General features: G+C 40.5%; 1 long non-coding RNA gene across 1 annotated transcript; it reads left to right on the top strand.

Moving 5' to 3' along the window:
* Positions 1-3666: 3666 nt before the first annotated feature.
* Positions 3667-12163, top strand: LOC133547089 (uncharacterized). Its single transcript, XR_009805340.1, has 2 exons — positions 3667-4010; positions 11869-12163. It is a non-coding gene; the product is annotated as an uncharacterized LOC133547089 (long non-coding RNA).
* Positions 12164-15482: the final 3319 nt, after the last annotated feature.

Genomic DNA, 15482 nt, shown 5'->3' with positions numbered 1-15482 from the left:
TTGTCGGAGGATTGGATTTAATGTGATGGTTTTTTTTATATATTGCTGTGTAAAATATTAAACAAACACAGACTCATATTGTATTGAAAGTACCGTAATGTGTCTAAACATTGTTTATGTATGTTTAATTGTTCAATAAAAAAAATAAACAAATACTCAGAAGTAGAACTGGTTAGCAAATAAACTCTTATTTTAACATAAGAAATGTTGAAGTCATATTACATGATATTATATAAATATGCATATTAAATATAATTTGAATAGTTGGCAAGTAAACAAAATGCATTTGCCATACCTAATTGTATTATATCAATTATAACTCAACCCCACACTTTACAACATGTATTCACACTTTGTTGTGTGAAAATATTTTACACAAACTTACATTCAATTATAGTAATGATTATAATATAATAAGATATATAAAAATGTTTGTTCTGGATCTAAATTAATGCATGGAAAATAAATAATTAAACAATTAATCTTTTTAGTGAGGTGGCATCTTTTTCACCTGAAAATAAATCTACTTAATTGTGCAAATAAAGTCTTACGTATTACTTGTATTACATTTGAATAGAACCTTATTAGATTAGATTAGATAGTACTTTATTTATTCCGTCAGGAAAATTACAATTTTCAGCACAATCCCATTCAAGATCAGACAAACATTACAGGGAGACAGAACAGGATCGCTGACGGGTCTGCCGGCTTCCAGCGCCCCTTACAAAAAAAGATGAGATACAGGTAAACAAGGGGGGAGGGGGGGGGGGGGGAATAGAAGATTAAAATAAAATAAAAAAATCGGTCTTAGCCTGGGCCCTGGAGAGGGGGTGCAGACTGAGGCCAAGAGAAAAAAAATAAACAAAAAAAACCAACAACAACATAGTACACATCCCTCTTCCATGTGTGTAAGAGGGAAACATCAAACATCAAAGAACACATATGACATTAAAGACATTAAAGCAGCAGATACAACCAGACACTTCTACATACAGCTATGAATAAAAAGTAAAATAAACATATCCACTGTGGTGGCCTCTGCGGTGTTCCACGCCATCGTCCGCTGGGGTGGAGGGAGGATGGCCAGAGACAGGAGCAGACCCAACAAAGCAACCAGGACAGCCGACTCCACTCTCGGCCAGTGTCCAGTCCGCATGGATGAGCGATGATACGTCCAAGGAGACTGAGGTGTCCGACACCTGCTCACCCAGCCAAGACACCGCGGAGCCTCTCCGTCCCAGCGCTCAGTGCCAGCTCCGCAGTCCTGTCCCCTCATCCGCATCTCCTCCAGTCTCTCCAAAGCGACTCCGGTGTGGCAGAGACCCAGCAGCTGGTCTCCATGGCCAAAAGGCTCCCGGGAGGCAGATCCAGAAGTCCACAAAAAAAGCACCACAGAGGTCACGAAAGTGCCACCCCTTGTCACACAGTCCCAAAGGGTCCCGGACCAAAAGGCAAAAAAATATAATAACACATGAAAACAAGAGGGAAACACAAAAGGATGATACAAGAGCACAGAGCTCCTGCCTTCAACATGGCTGACGGAAACCAAAATGGCTGACTTCCTTTTGGGTTTCAAATATGGCTTCTTGAGACTTTTACGTTCCTCCTGTCATGATAGACGCCGCTGGTGATGTTCCCGGCGATACGTGAATCTGGGGCGAGGGGCACAATCATTCACATTTTCAAGAGTTAATATTTGATGTTTGGCTTCGGGGCTCCTAAACTAGCTCATATTTTGGTGGCTAGATTTGGAGAGTTTTGGTGCCGAGTAAGGTCCTGAAAAATGTGATTTCAATTTGTTTTCAAGCCTTATATATCTTTACCTCCATTCTTTCCATCTTTACCTTTATTCTCCCTTTCCACCTTTTCTGTCCAGCTTTACCTTCATCATTGCCTCTTCTCTCCATCTTAACCTCCATTCACTCCTTTTCTCTTTCTTTTTACCTCCATTCTCTTTTTTTTCCATCTTAACTTCATTTTCCCTTCTTTACCTTTTATTTGCTCCATCCTTACCTTCATTCTCACCTTTTCTCTCCATCGTTACCTCCATTTTCTGCTTTTTTCTCCATCTTTACCTTCATTGTCTCCTTTTTTTCTCCATCTTTACCTTTATTCTCTCAATTTATCTCCATCTTTGCCTCCCATCTTCTCTCCACGTCATCCTCCATTCACACGTGACTTCCTGGGCAGAGCTTCCTGAGGTGTTCCTCCTCCAGAAGAGTCCATCCTCTCCGGTCAGCTGCATGGCGACTTGTTTTGGAGGAAAGACGGCAAGCAGATGTTGGATGAGGTGGAGCACGGAGAGCTGCTCCCCAACCACGACAGAACCTTCCAGATGTGGGTGGAGGTGGAGGGCAAGTAGGAATGTGTGTTCCAGCTGTCTGGCGTGAAGGAGGACCTGGTCACCAAGCTGGAGAGAAGAAGCAAGCCATGAAGGTGAGAAAGACACATCTAGGACATGTTGAATAGTGTCAATGGAAGCACCTGATGTTCCTTCATGTGACTTGTCAAGCAGCTGTCAAACAAATCAATCATACCATACCAACAGGCAACGTGAGCGTCACTGCCACGCTGGCGGTCCTCGCTGTGGTGCTCCTCCTGGCGGCCCCCACGCCCCTCATCATCATCATCATCATCTTCATCATCATCATGCGTCGCCCAAGCAGACAAGGTGAGGGACACAAATGTTTCCTCTTTCAGGAAGATGCCAAAAAGTCTCTGCCGTTATTTATGAGATGTGAATTTCACCTGCTTTCTCTTTCATTTCAGCCCAATACCATCCAGCTGCTAAGTAAAACATCTTCTCTTTCTTGGAAACTAGAACAATAAAGCAGTGGTGAAGAAGCATCACTCACACACTTTGTAAGTTGAAGTTATTAATATCATTTATTCATCTTTGTTATACACCTTTTTGTCAGCTATAATCAATATAATGACTTTCTGTTTCTGTTAGCATCAACATTCTGGATTGTTGGTATCTTTGTAAGGGTCAACTTGCAAACTTGCTGTTTGAAGGTGTGATGTAGACACCTGTTACAAGTTTAGCAGGGAAATAAAAGCTTCCCTCCATCAGGAGTAGCTTGATACTGGTGTAAGCCCACACAATAGAAAGTATCACAGCCAATTTTTGATGAGTGCTCATGATCATGAACATCTAGGGCCTGATCTATTAAAGGTTTGTGTGTATTCAAACATGTGCAAACTTCATCTACTTAACTCCTGCGCAGGGTCTCTGGAGGTCTGGTCTTGGGCACAGTTGGGTTTTCCAACAGGACATTGACCCCAAACACACCTCAAAAGTGGTAAAGGAATGGCTAACTCAGGCTAGAATAAAGGTTTTAGAATGGCCTTCCCAAAGTCCTGACTTAAACGTGTGGACAATGCTGAAGAAAAAAGTCCATGTCAGGAAACCAAGAAATTTAGATGAACTGCACCAATTTTGTCAGCAGTGGTCAAAAACCAAAAGCGCTTTATTGCAGTGAAACTTGCCAAGGGACATGTAAGCAAATATTAACATTGCTGTATGTACACTTTTGACCCAGCACATTTTCAGTAGACCCATAATAAATTCATAAAAGAAGCAAACTTCATGAATGTTTTTTGTGAGCAACAAGTATGTGCTTCAATCACTACATCACAAAAAAATAGTAGTTGTAGAAATGATTGGAAACTGAAGTCAGCCATGACATGATGTTCTTTACAAGTGTGTGTAAACTTTTGACCTGACTAAGACACTGGAGGGTTGGTTGCACATGAGCCTTGAAGCCAAGCTGAACCTGTTTGGAGACTTAGTCTTAGACTAGTCAGGAAGTAGAAGAGCAGAATTCCCAGCTGCAAAGATGTGATATGAGTGAAGATGGACTTCCTTCACCAGAGTGAGGTGTGGGCTTAGCATGAGCAGCGTAAGCAGCTCACGGTGCGTTTTGTGCTCCGCCAGCTGGTGACGGTGGTAACCAGCTCTCAGAGAGACGTGAAGGCTGAAGGCTGAAGGCTGAGTGACACACAGCACAGTGAGGACTTTGCTTTTTCACGCACCTCCAAATGTTCTTCTGACTTTGTGTGAAGATGATGTTCACTCTGCCACATGCTAACATCTGCACCTGCTTTTGTTGGGAATGTGCTGTGACCATGAAAATGATCAAAATATACAGGAACAACATCAAAATCACATAGAAATTAGAGGCTTCCGGTCTGATAAGGTAGGGGACAGACGTGCGAGAGGAGGGCTCCGGTCCAACTTTTCATCTACTCTTTAAGTCTAACTACTTTACGGTGTTGTTTTTTTCTTTTTGGCTGATGCACCCTTTTTTTTTGTGCAAAATACTGTGGTTATTGCGACGGAATGAGCAACTCGAAGACAAAGCCGACAACAGCAACAACTCGAGCAGCTAGCGTCTCAGCTAAGCTAGCTAACATGGCGGCCGCAACAGCTTCAGGGTCGGAAGACAAGAGAGCCGAACTCGAGGGTCAACCCGACCTAGTCACCAAGAACGACATCGAGGCTCTCCTCAAAAAACAGCGCGATAGCTTCAAGGCTGATATGACTTTTTTGATTCAACAGTCGACTGAGTCCCTGAAGCTCATTAGGACAACAGGTGACGTCATTTAACAGCCGTCTGACTAAAACCGAAGTCACAGTGGGTGAAAACTTTGAAAAACTCACCGAGATGGAAGCTGCTGTGATGTCTCTACAGTCCCAAACTACGGTGCTCCTGGAACGAGTGGACGACCTCGAGAACCGGTCCCGCCGCTCCAATTTGAGAATGATCAACATCCCAGAGGGAAGCGAGAAAGAACAGGACCCGACCAAATTTGCGTCTGACTTGTTGATGACGATAACGGGTCCTGATGTTTTCAGCAGCCCACCGGAGATGGAGAGAGCTCACCGCTCCCTTGGTCCCAGACCACTGGATGCTGGCGCCGGAAAACCGCGGACCTTCATAGTTAAATTTCCCCGTTTCCAGGAGAAAGAAAAAGTCCTCAAATGGGCCAGACAACACAAGATGGATTACCGCGGCACCGAGCTGAGAGTTTACCCGGACATCAGCCCTGCTTTGGCCAAGAAACGAGCTGCTTTCAACCCCGTCAAAAATATGCTCTACCTGAAAGGAATAAAGTTCCGCTTGCTGCATCCCGCCCGTCTCCAGGTGTCCTTCAGAAATGAAAAGTTGTACTTTGATTCTCCACAAAAAGCCCAGGACTTCTACGACGAGCGCATCGCTCCCACAGGTTAGTGGAAGATGACTTTGTATAGAAGGCGTTTCAGGCCAAAAGTACGTTGAAGAGGACATTAACGGGTGCGTCAGAAAAACAATGGACATTGTTTATTCAGGCTTGCAGGCAACTAATCATCCTGTGTGGAACTTATTTGAGGTATGGTTATATCTGTCGGTCAATTTTTGCACTGCAACTTTTCTCTTTTTTTTTTTTTTTCCTTTTCTGTAAATTTTTTCCTTAAAAGTTATGACTACCTTAAATATTTTAATTGTAATTTTTATTTCTCTATTTTATCTAATTTTTTCAGTCTGAAACGGTCACTTACCAGGGGCTACTTATTATTGTTATTATCATCATTTATCTATCTATTTATTTATCTATTTTATTTTATTTAAGAGAGGATAATTTTTTTTTTTTTTTTTTTTTTTTCCCCCCTCTCCCATTATTATTTTCTATATATAATTGTGCTGCCAATATGGCGGCTATTTCTATTTAAGTGGCACCTACTGTATATTATATTGCAGATACAGGAGCCCTACCTGCTCGGTGATATTAGTGCACATATTAATGTTATACGGAAGTAACAGAGTTTATGGAGTCCCGCTGCTAGTTCTAGTTCTTAGAACAAGCTTAGGGTGGTTTAGGAGTGTTTATTTGTTTTCTGTTTCTATGGGTTTTGTTTTGGGGTTTTTGTGTGTTAGGTCCTACAAATTTGTTTTTTTCTTTTAGTCCTGTCCGTAATTTAATACCACTTCCTTCTACAAAGCATTGTGTCATCTCACCATATTTTTTACAAATGTGATTATGGCTAATACAAACAAAAAAAGGGTTATCTTGCTTGAGATTTGTTTCTTGGAACGTTAAAGGGATCAACGGCCAAGTCAAAAGAGGTAGAGTATTTTCCCATTTAAAACATCTTAAAACTGAAATTGCTTTCCTACAAGAGACTCACCTGACCACTAAGGATCACCATAGATTAAAGGCCTCATGGGTTGGACAATCTTTTCACTCAAATTTCAGCAACAAAGCAAGGGGTACAGCTATTTTAATACACAAAAGAACCCAATTTAGCCCAACAAAAGTCATAACTGACCATCAAGGTTGTTTTGTAATAGTCTCAGGTTCTCTTAACAATATGTCTGTTGTCCTTGCCAACCTTTATGCACCCAATTGGGATGATGAAGCTTTTATTAGGAAAGTGTTTTTCATTTTTTGCCTGACCTTAGTTTCCCATCACTTAATATTGGGGGGTGACCTGAACTGTGCAATAGACCCGTTGAATTGAATTGAATTGAATTGAATTATATTTATATAGCGCTTTTCTCTAGTGACTCAAAGCGCTTTACATAGTGAAACCCAATATCTAAGTTTACATTTAAACCAGTGTGGGTGGGACTGGGAGCATGTGGGTAAAGTGTCTTGCCCAAGGACACAACGGCAGTAACTAGGATGGCGGAAGCGGGAAATCGAACCTGCAACCCTCAAGTTGCTGGCACGGCCCACTCTACCAACCGAGCTATACCGCTATACCGCCCCACTAGACAAATCTAGTCCAAGGCAGGGCCCCCCATTAAAAATGGCCAAAACAATTTCAAAAACTCTTGAGTCAAATAGGTTGTGTGGACCCGTGGTGCTTTTTTTTACCCAGATAAAAAACAATTCTCTTTTTATTCCCAGGTCCATAAAACTTTTTCAAGGATTGACTACTTTTTCATAGATGATAATCTCCTTCCGGTTGTCGATAATGTAGAATATTCAACAATAGTGATATCTGACCATGCTCCATTGTTACTTGATCTTTCGTTTACACTCTTAAAAAAAACGCAGACTCCATGGAGGTTTAATTGCACACTACTCAATGATGACAGATTCTGCAAAACAATTTCCAAAGCGATATCAATCAATCAATCAATCAATCAATGTTTACTTATATAGCCCGAAATCACTAGTGTCTCAAAGGGCTGCACAAACCACCACGACATCCTCGGTAGGCCCACATAAGGGCAAGGAAAACTCACACCCAGTGGGACATCGGTGACAATAATGACCCAGTGGGACGTCGGTGACAATGATGACTATGAGAACCTTAGAGAGGAGGAAAGCAATGGATGTCGAGCGGGTCTAACATGATACTGTGAAAGTTCAATCCACAATGGATCCAACACAGTCGCGAGAGTCCAGTCCAAAGCGGATCCAACACAGCAGCGAGAGTCCCGTTCACAGCGGAGCCAGCAGGAAACCATCCCAAGCGGAGGCGGATCAGCATCGCAGAGATGTCCCCAGCCGATACACAGGCAAGCAGTACATGGCCACCGGATCGGACCGGACCCCCACCACAAGGGAGAGTGGGACATAGAAGAAAAAGAAAAGAAACGGCAGATCAACTGGTCTAAAAAGGGAGTCTGTTTAAAGGCTAGAGTATACAAATGAGTTTTAAGGTGAGACTTAAATGCTTCTACTGAGGTGGCATCTCGAACTGTTACCGGGAGGGCATTCCAGAGTACTGGAGCCCGAACGGAAAACGCTCTATAGCCCGCAGACTTTTTTTGGGCTTTGGGAATCACTAACAAGCCGGAGTCCTTTGAACGCAGATTTCTTGCCGGGACATATGGTACAATACAATCGGCAAGATAGGATGGAGCTAGACCGTGTAGTATTTTATACGTAAGTAGTAAAACCTTAAAGTCACATCTTAAGTGCACAGGAAGCCAGTGCAGGTGAGCCAGTATAGGTATATATGTATGTATATATGTATATAAAGGTATATACAGTACAGGCGTAATGTGATCAAACTTTCTTGTTCTTGTCAAAAGTCTAGCAGCCGCATTTTGTACCAACTGTAATCTTTTAATGCTAGACATGGGGAGACCCGAAAATAATACGTTACAGTAGTCGAGACGAGACGTAACAAACGCATGGATAATGATCTCAGCGTCTTTAGTGGACAGAATGGAGCGAATTTTAGCGATATTACGGAGATGAAAGAAGGCCGTTTTAGTAACGCTTTTAATGTGTGCCTCAAAGGAGAGAGTTGGGTCGAAGATAATACCCAGATTCTTTACCGTGTCGCCTTGTTTAATTGTTTGGTTGTCAAATGTTAGAGTTGTATTATTAAATAGAGTTCGGTGTCTAGCAGGACCGATAATCAGCATTTCCGTTTTTTTGGCGTTGAGTTGCAAAAAGTTAGCGGACATCCATTGTTTAATTTCATTAAGACACGCCTCCAGCTGACTACAATCCGGCGTGTTGGTCAGCTTTAGGGGCATGTAGAGTTGGGTGTCATCAGCATAACAGTGAAAGCTAATACCGTATTTGCGTATGATGTCACCTAGCTCGTCTTTACTCTGGGAGACATTAAAGGTCGTAGTCCGGGGAGAGATTATTTCTTATTCAGCAAGACAAAACAAATTGAGAAGACAAAAACAGGAGCAGCTCATGGCAAGTATAACAGAATTGGACAAAAAGCTATCAGTAACTCCATACCCTGAACTGGTTAAAGATAGACAAAATCTGCAAATGAACTACAATTTATTGTCAACACAAGAAACTGAAAAATTACTTTTACGATCGCGTGGCTTCCTGTACGAGCACGGTGAGAAGGTAGGGCGCCTTCTATCACGCCAAATTAAAAGCCTGTCAGCATCTCGGCAAATTCGACAAATCAGAACCCCCACTGGTGAACTAAAAGTCACTCCTTCAGTCAATGACACCTTCAAATCATTCTACTCTGAACTGTATACTTCACAATGCGCTGTTGATAAAACAATCATGATGAGTTTCCTGGATAACTTGAAATTTCCATCCATAACTACTACTCAAGAGAGCACTTTGGATCAACCTTTAGTGAGCCGGGAAATTGTAGATTCAATTAAACTAATGCAGAGCGGCAAGGCCCCTGGCCCAGATGGCTATCCTACAGAGTTCTATAAAAAATTCTCAGATAAATTGACTCCTCTCCTTTTAAATATGTACAGTGACTCTCTGGATCGGGGTACTTTGCCTCGAACTCTCACCGAAGCGTCAATAACTTTATTATTAAAACCAGGCAAAATAGACTCCGATTGTAGTTCTTACCGTCCCATCTCGCTCTTAAACGCTGATTATAAGATTTTAGCTAAAGCACTGGCCCTTCGCCTTGAATCAATTTTACCAAACATCATATCACCTGACCAAACTGGGTTTATGAAAAACCAACACTCTTTTTCCAACATTCGTTGCCTTCTTAACATTATTTTCTCTCCAGCACCCGAGGAGACGCCAGAAGTGGTGGTCTCTTTGGATGCGGAGAAAGCTTTCGACAGGGTGGAATGGGGATATTTATTAGAGGTCTTAAAGAGGTTTAACATTGGGTCCAAATATATATCTTGGATAACACTTCTATACTCTTCTCCTAGGGCTGCCGTAAGCACAAATGGGATGTTATCCCAATTTTTCACACTTGGCAGAGGCATACGCCAGGGGTGCCCTCTAAGCCCATTATTATTTGTTACTGCAATCGAACCCTTGTCCATTGCACTTAAATCGGCTGGTATCAATAAAGGAATCCATAGATGCGGTGTAGAACTCACACATTCTCTATACGCAGATGATTTACTATTGTTTATATCTGATCCAATCTCTACCGTTCCAAATATTATTGAATTGCTTAACAATTTTGGATCATTCTCTGGCTATAAATTGAATTTCGCTAAGAGTGAATGCTTCCCTGTGAATAATTTGGCCCTTGAGATCCCTGAGGCAAATTTCCCATTCAGAATGTCCAGGAACAGCTTCAAGTACTTAGGTGTACATATTTGTCGTAAGCTACCAGCTCTCTACAAGGACAATTTTCCACCCCTAATCGACAAACTTAAATTAGATTTGGAAAGGTGGAATGATTTACACATAACTATAGCTGGCAGGGTAAACTGCGTCAAAATGAATGTGCTTCCTCGATTTTTGTATCTGTTTCAATGTTTGCCTATCTTTTTACCCAAATCCTTTTTTTGCATAATAAACAAACTAATTTCATCCTTTATATGGAAAGGCAAGACTCCCAGGATTAGGAGAGAATTCCTGCAAAGGCATAGGTCCGTAGGTGGTTTATCACTCCCTGATCTAAAACACTACTATTGGGCAGCTAACATACACAAAATTACTCTCTGGATCCAAGAACCTGAATTAATTTGGTGCAAATCTGAAGCTAGTTCCTGTTCTACCTCACTCTTGGATCTGCTTACATCAAAATTACCTTATCGACCATCCCAATTTACTTGTAGTCCAATTGTCATTTCTACCCTTAGAATCTGGTCTCAATTTAGAAATACTTTTGGCCTGCAGGGCTTATGCAACCATAGCCCCATTCATAATAACCACCTATTTCTCCCTCCTAGCACAGATGTAGCGTTTTCTCTATGGAAGCAGTCAAACCTTAGCAGGCTAAAAGACTTATATATTGGTGATGTTTTCGCTAGTTTCAGTGAACTATGTGAAAAATTTGACCTACCAAAATCTCACCTATTTCGATACTTTCAGGTTCGTAATTTTGTTAAATCAAATAGTCTCTCTTTCCCTAACACTCCACCAAATTCGCTAACTGATTCAATTTTAGATATTCCCACAAATCAAAAAGGCCTAATTTCCAAAATCTACACCATAATCCCCCAGTTTGGTAAAACATCTCTTGATAAAATCAGAGGGAATTGGGAAGAAGAGCTTGGCAGAGCCATAGATGATGGAGATTGGGATTCTGCCTTAACCCAAATTAACAACAGTACATCCTGTTCAAGGCTTAAATTTAATACAATTTAAGGTAGTCCACCGTATTTATTTCACTAATTCCAAACTCTCCAAAATATATCCCAATATCTGGGATACTTGTAACAGATGTCACATGTCACCTGCTAACATGACGCACATGTTTTGGTCTTGTCCCCATTTGCTTGATTACTGGACAACTATTTTCAAACACCTTGCTAAGGCACTGGATTTAAATCTGACACCATGTGCAGAAATGGCTATTTTTGGGACTGTATCAGATCCCCAAATAAAGAGAACATTTAAGGCTAGTATCGCCTTTGCATCCTTATTAGCACGTAGGAGAATTTTGCTGGAGTGGAAGTCACCTTTCTGCCCCAAAGCCTCCTTATGGCTTAAAGACCTTATGATGCATTTAGATCTGGAAAAAATAAAGTTCAATCTTAGGGGGGCACCTGAGAAGTTTTATTTTGTTTGGGGCTGTATGGTTGACTACATAGCCAAATTAAAGACGCTACAGGACACATGAGAAAGTTCACCTTTCATAAACCAGCTTTTTATTTATTTTTTTATATTTATTCCTGGTGTATATTTACTATCTGCCTATGTTGAGAAGAAAGTGATGTACTAATTATTTTCCATTTGTGACTGTACCTTTTAACTTATGTAGGACCTGGGGAGGAGGGGGGTTTATGTGTGTATGGGGTATGGGTTGGGTTGCTGTTCTTGGAAGTGGGTGGGGAAAAAAGGGGGAAAATGTGTTGATTGTTCTATTGTACATTGTAATACCTGTCAAATTCAATAAAAACATTTAAAAAAAAAATCACATAGAAATTATAAACCAAAAGAGAAAAATTAAAACTTATATTATTTTGTTTTGGAACATCTCATGGTTAAGCCACCTGGCTGTTCCAGGATGCTTTGTGCACTGGAACAGAGAGATGTCTCCATCGCTGAGGGACCTCATCACACTTGGACTTTTCTTTCACATCTGCACAATTTACATGATGTCTTCTTTGGCTGTTTAAGGCTGAGAAAACACCTTCAATCTGCATCTTTCAACAATATTTTGCCAGTGAATCATGTTGATGTTGATCTTTGTGTCCATGTAGTTGTGATGTCATCATTTGGGGCTCATGTGTCATCACATTGACAAGGATTTCTTCTTTCCTTTTCAAACCAATAGACAGCTGCTTATCAGTGAATATCACCTTGTGTCGCATCTCATTTTTACTAATATTTTGCAACATTAGTACCATTTTTTCAGTACTGTTGTATGTTAATGTTAATTGTTTTTGATGTAACATTTAAGAATGATGATTATGAGAATTGCTGTCCAGTTGTTATATCTTGTTTCCTGATGACATTAGTCTCATTTGCAATGCAGTTGCACTTCCAAGACCATTGGATGGCAGCACTCTATAACTATTTATGCTATGTTGTCAAACTAGAAAGTAGCTTTTTTTCCAGGAAGAACAATTAGTTAAGTTGCGCCCTACAAACTGTCAATACTGTAAAAATAGTTCTCATTACACAAAACTGTAAAATTCAAACTATAATCTTAATTGTTGTTTCCTTTACCAAATTCCAAGGTGTTGAAATCGCCATGTAAAATCCTTCATGTAAATAGTAGCCTGTCTTTGGCAAATCCTCTGTAAGTTACCATTAAGCGAGCGCATTTTGAAAGAGTGTCGCATTACTTTAAGTTTGAGCGTTTTTCTATTAAGCACACTGTCGAAAATGGCAAGGTGACTTAGAGGGAGTTTGGCTGAGTCCGGCCTGAGTGCTGCTTGAATGATTGTTTACGTGAGCCCGTGTTTAGTCTGAAAGCAGTCATGACCAGTCTGAAACCGGACATGACGTCACATGCAACATAGGTATCCAACTATGGCACCGTTTGTGTCAAGTTCTTCAGGTTTTTTTTTCTGCAGCCGTGCTCAAACTTGAAAGGGCCAGTGGGACTCAAAAAGGACACAAAGGGACAACTCAATCTTCTTTCCTTGTGATTTATTGATATTTGATTTGAAGCAATCAAATAAACTGGGTTTCGGCGTAAATGAATGGATGAAATGAATGAATAGTCGAATAGTCTGTAGTTAAATAGTAGAATAGTTGATTAGTGGTGGGTTGATTAGCTGAATTGTAGAATAGCCGATTAGTGGGATAGTAGGATAGGCGATTAGGGCAATTCGGGTGATTAGGGTGACTAGGTTGATAACCTTAATCAAACAGAAAAAAAAAAGAACACTGTTTCATAAACATACATCAAAATACATTATTTGCTTTCTTTTTAAATCAATCCAAACAAAATTCATTCCCACTGATAGGGACTAGGTTTAAGAATAAACTTAAACATTTCCAATAATATGAATGAAATTAAACTCAAACATTTCAAGAATAAACTTAAACATCACTGATAACTTTTAAATTTACTTTCAGTCAACTTAAACAATGTGTAAACATCAGTGAAATTTCTCCTTTAAACATTTCCCCAGTGAAATTATTTTCTTGAAACATTCCCCTCAGTCCAAACAAACATTTCTTTCCTTTGGTTTTCTCACCAGTTGCGTCTTCTGAGTCCACACAAGAGCTGTCTTCCTTCCTCTCAGCAGCATGTCAAAAGGGCTGACTGACTGAAGCTCAAACATTTTAAGCATGTGCTCTGAGCAGGTGAACAGGTGAACTCAATCAAGCCAATCTGGTGGAAGCAGGTGGAGATGTTCAGCCCTCAGCTCTCACTGTTGCCCCTTCAGGCCTGGAGTGTGCTCTGCAAATCAGTGGTGTTTGTGCTGCTCTGTCTTTTGACTTGACAGTTTGGTTTTACGTGAATTGATAGAACCGTAAGTACAAAAGTACTGAATTGGGTAGCCAACCCTACTAGTTAGTGTGACGGAGGGGGACAGTGACACAAGATTTTTATGACAAAGCATTGCCAAATATTAATATTTATAGAAAACATTTGCTGTTATTTCCGTCCCTTTTTGCACATTCATATTTTTGCTTGATTGCCAAACATGCCGAGGATGTCATTTGGGAAGTAAACAAGGTAGGCCGTTCATATACTCTTGATATTCAGTGTTTTATGTGTACAATGTTTCATGTACATTCTGGGGGTTTTATTCAGTAAAAACTTGTTATATACAATTCTGTTTTGGAGGTGCTTTGTCATTACACACATGATAACACTTTTAGCTTGCAGTCATGCAAAACAAGTATTAAATGATCTTAATTAAGCCTTTACCATGTCTGAAAAGTGACAATCAAAAATAGTTTGTCAATTGTCAACAGAATGAATGAAGGACAGAGCTTTTTATTAAAATACAATATTTGGTAGAAATCACAGCAAATTTAAGAGAATCAAATAACGTAATTCACCTGTTCTTCTGTTGATGCTAGTAGTGGAATGGTATACACATCTGCTGTGTGTGACAGTGGGTGTGGGTACGATTCCAGGTCTGGATGGGAAGGTAAACTTTGATCTGAATCATTATGATTGTTGTGCTGTGGCGACTTCTCATGGGATGAAAATGAAAGACATTTACTGATTTAATTTTGTTAATCAATCAATGTTTATTTATATAGCCCTAAATCACGAATGTCTCAAAGGACTGTACAAACCACTAGAACTACGACATCCTCGGAAGAACCCACATAAGGGCAAGGAAAACACACACACAGTGGGACGCCAGTGACAATGATGACTCTGAGAAACCTTGGAGAGGACCTCAAATGTGGCCAACCCCCCCTCTGGAGTGTTATTTTGCACTCCAGCATGAATTATTTGATCATGTTTTTATGACCATGTGTTCTTATTACCCCAAGACGTGTCTAATTAAATACAGGTTTCAGTTAAATAGTAAAACATGTTTTTCACATTGTCACGTTCAAACATTAATGACATTTATTAAACAACACAGGAAGCAAGGAAATAAACAGAGACAGAATTCAATTTTGCTCAATTTGAGGAGAAACGTGTTGACCTGTAACCTCTTACAGTGTCACCCACGCTCTCACGGAAAAAGGTTCACGTCTCCTCCTTTATTTGGATATTCCCTGTTTACATAACAACAGCTGTTTCTAAAGGAATGGGGGCTATGTAAACAGCCATTAACACAAAAGAAAAAGATGCCTTGGGCTTGGACTGGTTTTGGATCGAGCTTGGGCAAGTCTTGGATCACAATAGACAACCTCTCCCGTCTCCTCCCATCGTACACAGCGTAATTTTCCAAGCCTTTGGCTTTGTGCAACAAAGACAGCTTTCGTCTGTTCACTGGGAATTCAGAGAACGGAAAGTTGTTTTGATAATCTACAAACCTTTTTTTTGACATTCATAAATAAAGAAGGCAAAAACAAGCAAACAAACAGAAAAATCACCATGCCAACAAAATGTCTCCCACGTATTCTCTCTGAGAGTTGTCAAGCCTACATGTGATGGATATGGCCTGCCAGTTAAAAAGTTTGCCCAAGTTATTCTAGTCACTTATGCACAGATGAGATGTGTCGGCCTCAAAATATTACTTTGCATCACT

The sequence above is a fragment of the Nerophis ophidion genome, unplaced genomic scaffold (genome assembly GCF_033978795.1).
Source record: "Nerophis ophidion isolate RoL-2023_Sa unplaced genomic scaffold, RoL_Noph_v1.0 HiC_scaffold_61, whole genome shotgun sequence".
Taxonomy (NCBI): domain Eukaryota; kingdom Metazoa; phylum Chordata; class Actinopteri; order Syngnathiformes; family Syngnathidae; genus Nerophis; species Nerophis ophidion.
This window is presented reverse-complemented; position numbering and strand designations above follow the sequence as displayed.